The sequence below is a fragment of the Falco punctatus genome (genome assembly GCF_963210335.1).
Source record: "Falco punctatus genome assembly, chromosome: 4".
Lineage (NCBI taxonomy): Eukaryota > Metazoa > Chordata > Aves > Falconiformes > Falconidae > Falco > Falco punctatus.
In genome coordinates, this window is record NC_137583.1 from 73,602,550 (window position 1) to 73,614,809 (window position 12,260).

Below are 12,260 nucleotides of genomic sequence, written 5' to 3' on the forward strand. Positions count from 1 at the left end.
TCTGCTCCAACCAGGTTATATGGTAGTCATTCAAATATTTTTCTGGCTAGTAGGGCTAGAGGTTTGAACTTCTCCAGGGAGTAGGACCTTTCTTCCACCATCTGGGTGAATGCTCTGGTGAACAGGTTCTTCTATAAAAGATGAGTACTTTCTTCTTCTTTGATCATGTTTCCAAACAAAAGTAATCCTTAGTAAATTTTGACATCAGGATTTTTTTTTTAACTCCCAAATACAGATAGATGGAAATAGGTGCCACATGTTTAGGCAGGACAGACCCCCTTCTTGGATTTTACTTCATAAATTCCAAGTTGTACTTTAGGGGTCGAGTGTCTCTTATTTAGTGGTAGGCTTCCAATACGAGTTAGTAATTTACATTCCCTCTACTATCAATAGAAAGAAATACAGAATTCTAGGATTTAATTCATTCTACTTCCAATAGATGTTCCTATTTCTCTCATTGATTACAAAGATGTCTTTGGGTAGCTAGATTAGATGCTAACATTTCCTTTGCATATATTGAACATTAGGCAAAACTTGCCCACAGGCTCCAAGGCTGTGTCAGGAAAAGCATTGTGAGCAGGTCAAGGGAGGTGATCCTCCCTCTCTACTCAGCCCTGGTGAGATGCCTCTGCAGTGTGGTGTCCAGCCCTGAGCTCCCCAGTACAAGACAAACATGGACACACCACAGAGTCCAGAAAAGGGCCACAGGAGTGTTGAAGAGCTTGGAGCATCTGATACATGAGGAGAGGCTGAGACAGCTGGGACCATTCAGCCTTGCAAAGAGAAGGATCTGGGGAGATGCTATCAAAGTGTACAAATACCTGAAGGGAAGGAGTAAAGAGGTTAAGACGACTGAGCCACAGTCCTCTCAGCAGCACTCGGTGACAGGACAAGGGGCAATGGGCACAAATGGAAGTACAAGAAATTCTGCTTAAACATAAGAAAAAAGGCTTTTTTATTCTGTAGGCAGTCAAACACTGGCACAGGCTGCCCAGAGAGATTGTGGCATCTCCATCCCTGGAGTTATTCAAAATCTGACTGGGCATGGCCCTGAGCAACTTGTAGTTGACCCTGCTATGAGCGGGAGGTTGGGCTAGAAGATCTCAGAGGTACCTTCCCACCATTCTGGGATTCTGTGGAAATTATTCCAATTCATGGCATTTATATTTAGTCTAATAAACTTTCTTATATCTTCTTTTGTTTCTTTAAATAACTTTTCCTTACCCTTAAAGAAAGTGCCACATGTTTAGCATAACATTTCAAGAAATTGTTCTAGTTTCAAGGATTTTTATTATTATCTTAAACTGACCTTCCTATACAATATTACATACAATATGATATATATTATATTGCATGAATAATGCTGAAATTTTTGTCTAATGTTAAAGAAATTTGCCTCATGTCAGAAAAATGTAAGAGGAGCTTGGACTTTTGTTTGTAAATCTGAATGTATGTAACTATGAGAGTCTTATATCTGAGTAATTGCACTATAAGAGTTAATCTTACATGTTTTTTGTACAGGGCTTTACCTTGAAACCCTTGCTCAGGTGATAGAAGTTTTTTCTAAGTAAAGACTGAGAAGAAAGAACTTTAAACTAAATTCTATAGTGTATAAATTTGAAATATTTACCATTCATTTAGAGCATGTATTTCATACTCTGACCTAATTCTTGCCTACAAGTACACCATGAACATACTGAAAAATAGAAAGTTTATCTTTTGATCTCCAACTTGCCTAATTAGGAGACAAGGCTTGATTTCAGTAACAAAAAGAAAACACTCCATAGGAGAAAATTATTTTTTTGTTTTGTTTTCATGTGTGAAGTTAAACCTGTAGAATAGCCCTGCAACAAGGTTAATAGCTGAATTAAAATTAGATTTGCCATGTCAAAAAGCTCTCAGAACAGCATCTTTGTAATATTGTACTAAATGGAAGACAAATGAGCAGTATTACTGGTACTAGGAAAATATGGCTTAGAGTTTCTGTCTTTGAACCACAGCAAGTATTTGGCTAACATTCCAGCGAAGTAAATAATGCATCAATAATGTTTGCAATGCTTCCTTAGGTTACTTATGCAAAACAAACAAGAGGTTTACTTAATGTTGGCATAACTATTCACCCTATTAGTTTTGATCAATTGCTTTGTGGTCATGTTCATTAGACAGCCTAATCTGAACTGCAATTAGATTTTATCCTTTTCAAAGGCAAAGCAGAATCCCAAGCCATTAATTAAAGGGTCTGACTACAGTTGGTTACAAGATGGATGTTGCATACCCTTTACTGATGACTCAACTCAGCACAACAGAGCACTTTAGTTTTAAGTGGCAAATACTCTAGCAGTAATTGAATGCAAACTTTTCCTCTGGTGCAGCTGGAGAAAAAGGAAATCATTTCACATGTGGATTCTTGAAGACATGAAATGCTAATGAGAACCATGTGAATAAGCTAGATTTACCTAGGGCAAACTGCAAGTATGATGAAAATGTTTGAAATAGGGGTGGCTGATTAATATACATTCCTGCACCACTTATCTGCTGTATTATTGCTCTTAGACACTGAACAAATTTAATACTTAGTCTTCAGACCCACTGTATATAATGCTGCAGTATCCCAATGGCAAAAACCAATTTATGGTACCTGAGAAATCAAAAAGCTCATTACTTTCTTACTACAACTGAAAACTACAGGTCAGCTAGAACATTAATGTGTGTTTCCAGACGGAAGCTCTACCTCTGCAAATATAAGAAAACAATCTCCAGGTAAATAAATCTAATCTCTTACTTCATGATTCATTACCTCTGCAAATGCTCCCTGATTGTACTCCACAGATGTCCCCCAGCCCTTGCTTCATGGTAGGCTGCTGCATCATGCTATCCAAAGCGTAGGTTCATATTCCCCTTCCAGATATGAGTAAGTCCATATTCTTGGTCCCTCTCCTCCCAAAACCACAAAAAGTCTTAGAAGAGTTGCTAATCTTTAAGAAGATCTGATATCATCTGTCCAGACAACAAGCTGCACTCAACCATGCACAAGACCATGTAACACCAAGTACTCCAAAGATTTCCTGTACGACCATGGAAAATTTCCAAGGGAACTTCAGCTGATTTTGAAGGCAGGTAAAACACGGTACTTTAACATATGAGACTCAGGCTTCTGTGGACAAAAGGGCTGTATTTCTCAAACTCCCAGAGGTATGGCAAAGCTTTCACTCCTATGGTAACTGGGGAGAAGCACAAAACGTGAGGTGGAAGGTAAAGGTGAAATTTGGATGCAACAACTAAAGTTTTAAAAAGAATAACCACTTGGGTAAAGGGAATATTTTAATTAAAAAGAAAAAAAAAAATCAGGATTTTTTTTAAATGCAGGACTCACTGATGCTTTCATCTGGTGTCTATTTGGGTGTCTTTCCCTTTCCATGAGTTTGGATTAATAAGACTTTTACTGAGAAACTTTAAAAGAAGAAAAGCTGCTCATTGCCAGTGAAGGAAAAATATATTGCAGACCTTGGCAATAAGGGCCTGCAGCTCTACCAGTCATCTCTGCATGTAGCCAGAGTTGCTAACTCAGCTATAAGTGAGCCAAAGCACACAGAGATTTTTTTAATTAGCTTATTGTCCATTATTAATAGGAAACCCACAGAAAATAAAAAAATACAAATTGTAGATAAACACAAAAACCTATTTTTAGTCTGTAAGATATATGAGAAGAAGGTACTTTGCAGCCACAGGGGGTTATCTTCCATTTCTCTGAAGTTTTCATCATAAGTTTACCTACACAGCTGTCTGCTAGGGTATTATCTGCCAGAAATGCTCTCTGCCACTACCTAATCATGCTCTTGCACTAGGCTAAGGGGATGGCAAAGAAAAGCCTTGCAGTTGGCTTGAGGAAGGTTTGTCTGGTGTACACCACCTAAGATAAGACTGAAAAAAAGAGCTGGGTTCTCCTATGATAACCAAACAGAGCAAAAAAAAAAAAAAAAAGTCAGAAAAAAATGGGATCCCCATCAAGAAAAGCAACAAAACTCAATACAAAATTGAAAGATCATGCCAAGGACAGGCTTTGTTTCAGAGCAACATTACTAGCACAGGGAGTCAGAATTTAATAATTTTTTCTTCTTGTAATGATTTTCATACAGGTATTCAAAGGCCATTAAAATTCCTAGGCATCAAACCTCTGGATTGGATCTTTTGGATGGTGAGCAAAACACGGAGCTGAAAGCACTGGGGCAAACCATCATCTTCATTCAGTTGTTTTTGCTGGGTGTTTTCAGCAGGCAGCTGGCAGAGAAATTTATGCCCAGATTTGTATGCAATACATCACTAACGATTAGAGACACTTCAAGGAAATTCACCCATGAATAGGAGGAAAAAAGGAAAAATGCTCCTAGTTTTGCTAGTTGTGGGGACTCTGCAGAATGTGCAACAGAATTAGTAGTGATTTTTTTTTATAAACAGTTTTCTTGCTGAAAAATGTTCAAACAAAAATATGGGAAAAGGTCTGTATTTTAGCTTACAAAAAGAAAATAATATTTACACAGACAGCACAAAACTTCTAAAGTTACTATTTAAGAAACAGACATGCCAGATTTTCAGTTCAAAATTACTTCTATACTGACATTTAAGTTACTTAAAACACAATTCAGAAGCAAAATGAAGTATTTGAAACTACAGAAATGAAAATTTGACCCACATTATTACTTCATGAAAATTCTCACTATTTTGACTTCTGATATGCATATGGTTTAATTTTTCAACATTTCTGAATTTTTGTAGGACAAAAAAATTAGTGTCTCCTTTTTATTCATTGTCTTTTTGAACAAATGATGAAGACACTTACTGGGGTGCTTTGCCTGTGATTAAACATATTCCCTAGAGAAACTGCATCCTACCTGAAAGTTAAGAAAATTAAGCATTTGATCGAATATTCATTGAAATAAATAAGCATTTCCCTATTGATTTTAGTGGGTTATACATCATGCACAACATGAAGGGCTTCACTTTCAGAAATGCAGATGTATAGTTGCATACTTAAACATGCATAGGCAAGTAACTGCAAACTGTTCCACTGATCAAGTGTACAGATTGTCCTTCTAGTCTTACAGACTTCTAGACATATTTAAAGATTATATGCATATATGTATGTCTATAATGCACATATATGGAAAGGAACATATATTTGTATATTTTGGACTGCATCTTCAGGACAAGTATGCTTTTCTACCTTCAAAAGAACACCGAATAAACCCCTACAGATTGGTAAAAGCCTAGATTTGTTTGGGGTATTTGATATATTGCTGTCTACTTGCTCATTAGACAACTTTCCTCTTCCTAATTTATCACTTTAGCATCAGATTTAACACAAAGAACCAGCCTGCAAAAGGAAAATATATATATATATATACACTGACCAGTTCACATTAGTGTGAGTGTTAGCAACACCAAGGTGTTTCTATTCATCACCATTTGCTTTGTTGGGGCACCATTAATTTAATTTATAATTTGATTCTTTTCAATTATTTCTTCTTGGGAAGAAGTACAATCAGCATTATTTAGTTAGGATTGTGTTTGCCCAACAGGTTTTATAAAGTCCATTAACAAGAAAACAGTAGGTAGATGTTTGTGCATTGGGTTTAGGTTTTTCCTCCAATATCTGCCTACTATTTGTTTTTTTATTGTTACAGGAAGCCAACAAATTTACTCATTTAAGGGCAAAAAGAGTTTAGCAAAATCATATGATTTTTCCGTATGAAATTTCCGATTTCAGAGTGACACACTTCTGTTTGGAATAACAGCCAATTTGAAAATCTTCTACCCAGGAATATTGCTGTGTACCTTATTGTTTAGGCTGGAGCTTTGCAGCACTGGGGATTGTGTTGCTGTGGGTCTTGTCTCAATCTTGGAAGCATTGGGAATCCTCAAAGATGTGGGACACATTTTCTAAACATAAAATAGAAATGGCAAAATTAGCTCAAGTGTTGCACAACATGCTCAGACGCACAGAGTCATTACAGCTAGTAAGTCTGCAAACCTCTCACACCTCTCCTCCTCTTGCCCTCACCTTTCCAAAGAAAAGGCTGAGATAGATGCATATATCCAAGGGACAACTTAATTGTGTGTACCTAAGTACAGAGAGGGCTCTTGACTGTAAACCCTAAAGCAGTTCTCTCAGAGTTTCTGCATTATTCCCTATTGACCAGCTGGGTACGTTAGGCATCATGAATGTAATCCTAGAGTGCTTAACCTCCAGTTGTCTCTGGGAAATGCATTGCTGGACCCTGACTTCTCAGGCAATAGCAAGCATCTATTCTACCAGCACCTGTACCTCAGCCCCTTTGACAATGTGAGCCTTACTCTTTAAGTATCAGAGGATGTAATACAGCAAATACAGAAATGATGCCCAGGAGGATGAGGTAACAGTCAAATGTCAGATGTAAATTTACAAGTGTCAGTTGATACATCACTAATGAGTTACTCTTACTTTCAGTGACAAATTCCTCTGCTATTCCTGGTTTCTCATTTGACTGTGGTTTCTTATCCCCAGTCCTGGGCAGCTGGATGTTTAAGAATATTGGAAAGGGGGAGATCTTCCCCTGACAGTTGGTGCAGACACCAAGGAAACAGTGAGTTTGAGGGTCTAGAACAAATTCCAGTGAAGCAACTAATTTCTCAGTATTTGAATCTTTATATTTGGAGGAAGAAGACTGACTTCTATGAGACTTAACTTTCTTCTCTAAAACTTTTCATTTGGCCCTCCTTTATAGGAGATGGACATGGTCTTTCTGGGTACCATTTTCAGATTGCCAGTTAATTACTTGGCAATCCCTGTAATTAAAGCCTTCTCTATGCTTCAGTTAGCCCCAGCTAAAGAGGATGTTAAGAATGCTGATTGGCTTTAGCAGGGGTCTTTGAGAACCATGGATGAAGAGCATCGTGTTTAACACTACTTCATGAGACACAGGCCACCTGCAATAGCAAAGAAAGGGGAAAAAATAACACTCAGTGGTAAGAAATAAAAGCCATTTTCAACAGCTTTTTAAAGATGGAATTGCACAAAGGTGCCCCTAAAGTAAGAAGTCAGTAAATATTCCTGCCCCCCACCATAACAGTCACACAGCCCTGCCACCCATTTCTGTGCTGCAAAACCCTCTGGCAGCTAAGGCTGCTTTTACTTGACTTCAGGACTCCTGTATGTGACAAAACACCAACCAAAATCATGGAAAAGATTGTAACCCACATCCTCTTAGCCTCTCCAGATAAGTAGGAAATTGTCCTGAGCAGAAGTCAGGAATATATCTGCCTCTGTGTTTTTGTTCATTTGCAAAACAAGGACCCACAGGGGCATGGCAGGACAACTAGGCAATCTGTTGTGCAGGGCTGTGCTTTTTTCTGCAAGGTATAGAAGAAATAACCAACACTTCATTGGAAAAAGAATTTGACCTTCACTTTAAAATATGCCTTAGTCTGCCTAAGAAGCTATAGCTTGATCTCCCCAGCCTCACCAGTCAGTAGTACTGAGAAAATAGTCAAAGGAGCATCTAAAGCCTGAAAGCATGTCCCTGCACCACCACAAACATCTTGATGGAACACGTGGAGGCCACAGACTGTGTTTTACTCCCATCTTTCAAATGGTGTTTCCCCAAGAGTGATGTGAGAGCCAAGGCCAATGCAGTATTCTGTGCCTTACAATGCATGGAGGATAGGGATGATTTATACAAAATAAAGAATACAGCAACAAGCTCCCCTTTAATATACTGATTTGAAGGTCTGGAAAGGCAGATTCAGGTGCTTTAAGTGGTATATAAATATTCAATTATTTTTACAAAATTGTTTAATCATTTCATAATCAAACTTAGGTGCCCCCACCTTATATGCTCCTCAGTCCTTACATGCAAAACCTTACAACCATTTGCAAAACACAGGGTAAATAGATTCCTTCCCAGGGAGGTACCAGCTCTGCCACAGTTCCGCCCCTACATTACTCTAAGACAGCCTCCAGGACACCACTCTGCTCATTGCCAGGTCACCCTGCCTGCCTCAAACCTTTGATGTGACATTCCCAACACAAAGCAAAATTACCCAGCTGTTCAGTCAGAACTCCCATGCTCTTGGCAGTGAGGGAGGAATTTAACAAGAGAGAGAAGGAAGAGAAAGATTGCTGCAGCACAAACAAACTAATAGGCCACAACAAGGCTTTTACCATCAGTCAGATTCTACTGTCCATGCTGTTTTTACTTCCTCCTGAGGCCAGACCACCCTACTCCAACCCAACCCCCCTCCTACTAGCCTCAGTGCTATTTAAATACTTTGCGGGAACAAGCTACAGCTGCACATCGTCCATGTCAACCAACCCACTGCCTTCGAGGCAAGGCCACAGCTGCATGTTATCAATGATAATCAACCCACTGCCTTCATTCACCTACAGCAGATGGGTATGGAGAAAAGGCATAGGGATTTTGTTGATTATACCTATTAGACTATCTGAGGTACCTGGCTAGGATGGTGGTACAAACATGATTGTGTTAGACAAGCAGAATCCGTACATTGAGACCCAGGTTTGTGAAAGAACACAATTTGCCAGACATTCCCCATCACAAGTAGTAAACACGCTTCTGACTAAAGTTTTCTTCATAAATACTTTCTTTCTCTAAAGGGCAGCATCTGGGCTTTACAGTGCTATCATAAAGGTTTTCTTTTGGGGTACAAGATGTGCAGCATAGGAGTAGTTTAGACAGTAAACCTGAAAGGCTATTAGACATCAGGAAAAATACCAAAGGAAAGAACAAGTGCAATTAATAAAACATAAAACATTTGCTCCATAAAAATCTAGAATATCATCATTACTGCTTCAAATTAGTTGAAGTGTAATTATCCCCAAGATGTTCTGGCACCTTCTACATCTTGCTTGCAAAAGTTTGACAAAACAGTAAAGAACTCGTAAACATAAGGATATCAAAACTCTGTTGGATTAATAAAGGGAAAAGAATTAAAATAAGTTACGGTAAGTAAAATGACAATACAATCAAAACTGGACAGCACTGTTTATCTGTGTAGGGTATGTGCACACGCGAGTATCTGAAACGCAGTGAAGGTGACCTTGCGTAGTCTCATCTGATAGAAAAGCAGATTAAAATTCCACTCTCTCTCAAATATTGTCATTACCTACTCTTAATAAACAATACAAACCTAGTGGAAGAGTCCAGGTGATTGTTTATGTAAGTGCTTGATTTGCTGAAATTGTGCTGCCTTTTGCACTGAGGTGATTTAGACAGTGAATTCATTAACCAGTTTTAGGAGCATTGAAATACTTTGTGAACAGGGTGGAAAAAGTCCTTCTGAGGCTTTACGTTAAAGAAGGTCTCCTTACAAGACTTGCACGATGGTATTCAATAGCATAAATATTTCCACCATTTATCTGTGGTAGGAAAAAAAGAACAATTCCATATCCCAGTGGTGTAAAGTCAGCAGAAAAGTCAAGGTTAAGATTGTCTTTGAGGCGTATTCCTCCTCTGGCTAGACTGGGTGAAACTTACTGGAGACAAAAGTGCCCTGGGGAGGGGTGAAGGTGGTGATCCCTGCAGCCCTTCAGTGCACTGAGCAGGCTAGGTATGGCAAAGGAACAGATCTCTCTTCCTTGCCTAAGAAGAAAAGGAGCGAGGGAAAAGGGTGTGCTGAAAGGGTGTGGAGAGTGAAAGGAAAGAAAGATGGGCTGCTGGATGCCCTTCCCTCCCACCAGATCCTGAGAAGAAGAATACTGTGCTCTATACTGTGCTAAAACATGACATTTAGACTTAAGCACTTTAAACAGTCCCCTGAGCTATGCTGAGGGTGCAGAACAGCTGTATGTATAATTAAGTAAAGCTAATTACAATAAATCAAGTTAACTAGAAAATCAGTCAGAGCTTTTATTCCTGAAAGTTCTGTTGTTGTTGCCAGAGTTGAAATTGCTTCAGGGCAAGATGCTGGGCCACTGCAGATTGTCAGAGATCTAGTCACTTAGTTTTATTTTTAAATCAAAATTGGTAAGTGGAAAATGTTGGAGTAATGGGGAGGGTGTTCATGTGCCTGAATTTTAGCTCCAAGTTTAGAAACTAGATGAGGAGGCTGATCTCTGTAGGATAATTGTAGAGACGAGGTACATGCCTTCTCTTTCTCTTGGCTACAGTAGACTTCTTGAGTGTTCAAGTTGGCACCAGAATATGGTGTGAATGTTTCGTTTGCCCATCTACCCAGCCATGCCTGCACAGCATTACTCTAAAACTGTAACAGGCACAAAAACTTTTGTTCTAGCTCAGCTTTGAAACATGACACAGTCCAGTGAAAACATAGTCCAGCTCCATGAAAGTTAGCAAAGTTATACAAATATGCTGTTAGTGATTCCTGTCAGAGAGCAGGATCTGCCTGCCCATTTATTGAGATTCCTGTTTCAAGCTGTGCCAGTGAAAAAGAGGCAATGTGCCAGGAGAAAGCCCAGTTCTGTTGTAACTGGTGGAGAATGTAATGCAACCAGATGAACACTAGACACTTTGGATTTACAGCGGCATCGCTACCCTAAGGATAAACTCCAGGGAGAACAACGTACAGTATTGGTTGCAAACATTTTACGGAGAAAAGCGTTGAACAGATTTTGGCTCTAGCTGAGGAAATGTGTGAGGCACAAATCTCTGGAGTCAGGGTGAACACACGGGGAAAGTGTCATTGTAGTCTGCATTTTTCTTATGCTCTTTCCAGAACGTCTGGTGCTGTCCACTCTCAGAAACAGGATACTGGGCTGGAACGATATTTGATCTCACCTTAAACAGTAGGATGATAGCAGTCTGCTCCTTCAGTTCCAGGATGTATTCAGGAAGGAACAAATTGTGGTTCAGCTGGCACACAGCGAAGAGATGCCAAAGGCTGTGAGAATTCCTCCTGTGTCTCAGTGCTGGATTCTGGAGTTAAAGACCAGATTGTGAGAGGGAGAGCGATATTTCTTTGCAGAGTAATGACTTTACTTTGTGCAAGGAGAAAGGAATTAGATTGGCAGAAGCTTTGATTTTGCCTTCTCCCCACAACAAGGCAGTTCCCTGTGCTGGAGAATATAGACTGCTCTATGCATTGCTGCCTCAAAGTGCTTGCTTTTCTCCAAGCCTCTCCTGGAACAGTGCAAAAAGATGCCCCTCCACTGCCCAAAACTGGGGCAAAACATGGAGTGAACCACCTAGCAGCAAAAATACCATTGAAAACTACATCTAATTCATCTGCATTTGCCTTATTGAATAAGAGGGGACGTCACCACAGTAAAGATTTTTTAGAATAAAAATGAGTCAGTATCTGTCTTTAAAGGACTCAGTTTAAGGGTAGGCGTAATGCAATCCACACAGGCTGTGAAATTATTCTTATCAGGAGGCTTTACGGAATGGTTCTGGGAACCAAGGTGAATTAAAGTTTGACCTTATTTTTAATATTGTCTTTCTTGACACTTTCTCTTATATATACACTTGTTTTCAGGTTTCAGGAATGAGCTGCATTGATCCTGGTTTTGGAGATCAGTCATAGTGGTAAACAGCAAGTCTTTGTGATTTATGACTGGGCTTGCTGATAGTACCTTAGAGATGCCTGAGCACCTGCAGCTGGAGATCCAGTTTTAGGAACCAGGAATTTAAGCCTTTCAGGTATAGCTTTCACAGCTGTGCTCATTTGTGAGATGAAACCAAATCAGATTAGACAGTGATTATTACCAGTGACACTGATCACTGTTCAGCCCATGAGAAAGATTCTTCTGGTTTTGTAATATTCTTCAATGCCCCCTTCCCCATGCCATTCTTGACCAGCCCCCTAGTAAAATCTAAATGTGCAGGATTTCTAATAGCACTAATAATAATGAAGGGAGAGTGTCAGAAACTACTATGCCTGTCATAGATTTGACAAAATTAGTTGGTGAAGCATTCAGACTAGTCAAAAGTGGGTTTGTTGTTGTATTTATATTGACTCATAATGTGATTTCATACCGGCTACCCCAAGAACACAACTACAATGTGCGAGTCCTGGTTAGTCATCCCAAATGGCAGCAATATAAAATAAAACTGTATTTCTGAACACTAAGTTTAATTAACGTGTTTGCTTGTCATTATACTTAATGAAAACAAAGGTAGCACAGAACACACTCATGGCATAGCCATGCACACACGATTATCTTTTCTTCATGTATAGCAAAGTTGGCTATAAAGGCATCCTATACTACAGGTAAACCTGTCAGTGACAGGAAAGACTGAGTCAGGAAA

At 39.2% G+C, this 12,260-nt stretch overlaps 1 protein-coding gene across 7 annotated transcripts in view; it reads right to left on the reverse strand.

Moving 5' to 3' along the window:
- The window catches only part of PTER (phosphotriesterase related), a 174,023-nt gene that overhangs the window by 118,680 nt on the left and 43,083 nt on the right, over nt 1-12,260 (reverse strand). For all 7 annotated transcript variants that reach the window (XM_080386396.1, XM_080386395.1, XM_080386388.1 and 4 more), the window contains one exon: nt 5,833-10,928. The gene's annotated coding sequence lies outside the window, so the exon portion shown is untranslated. The remainder of the gene's footprint in view (nt 1-5,832; nt 10,929-12,260) is intronic.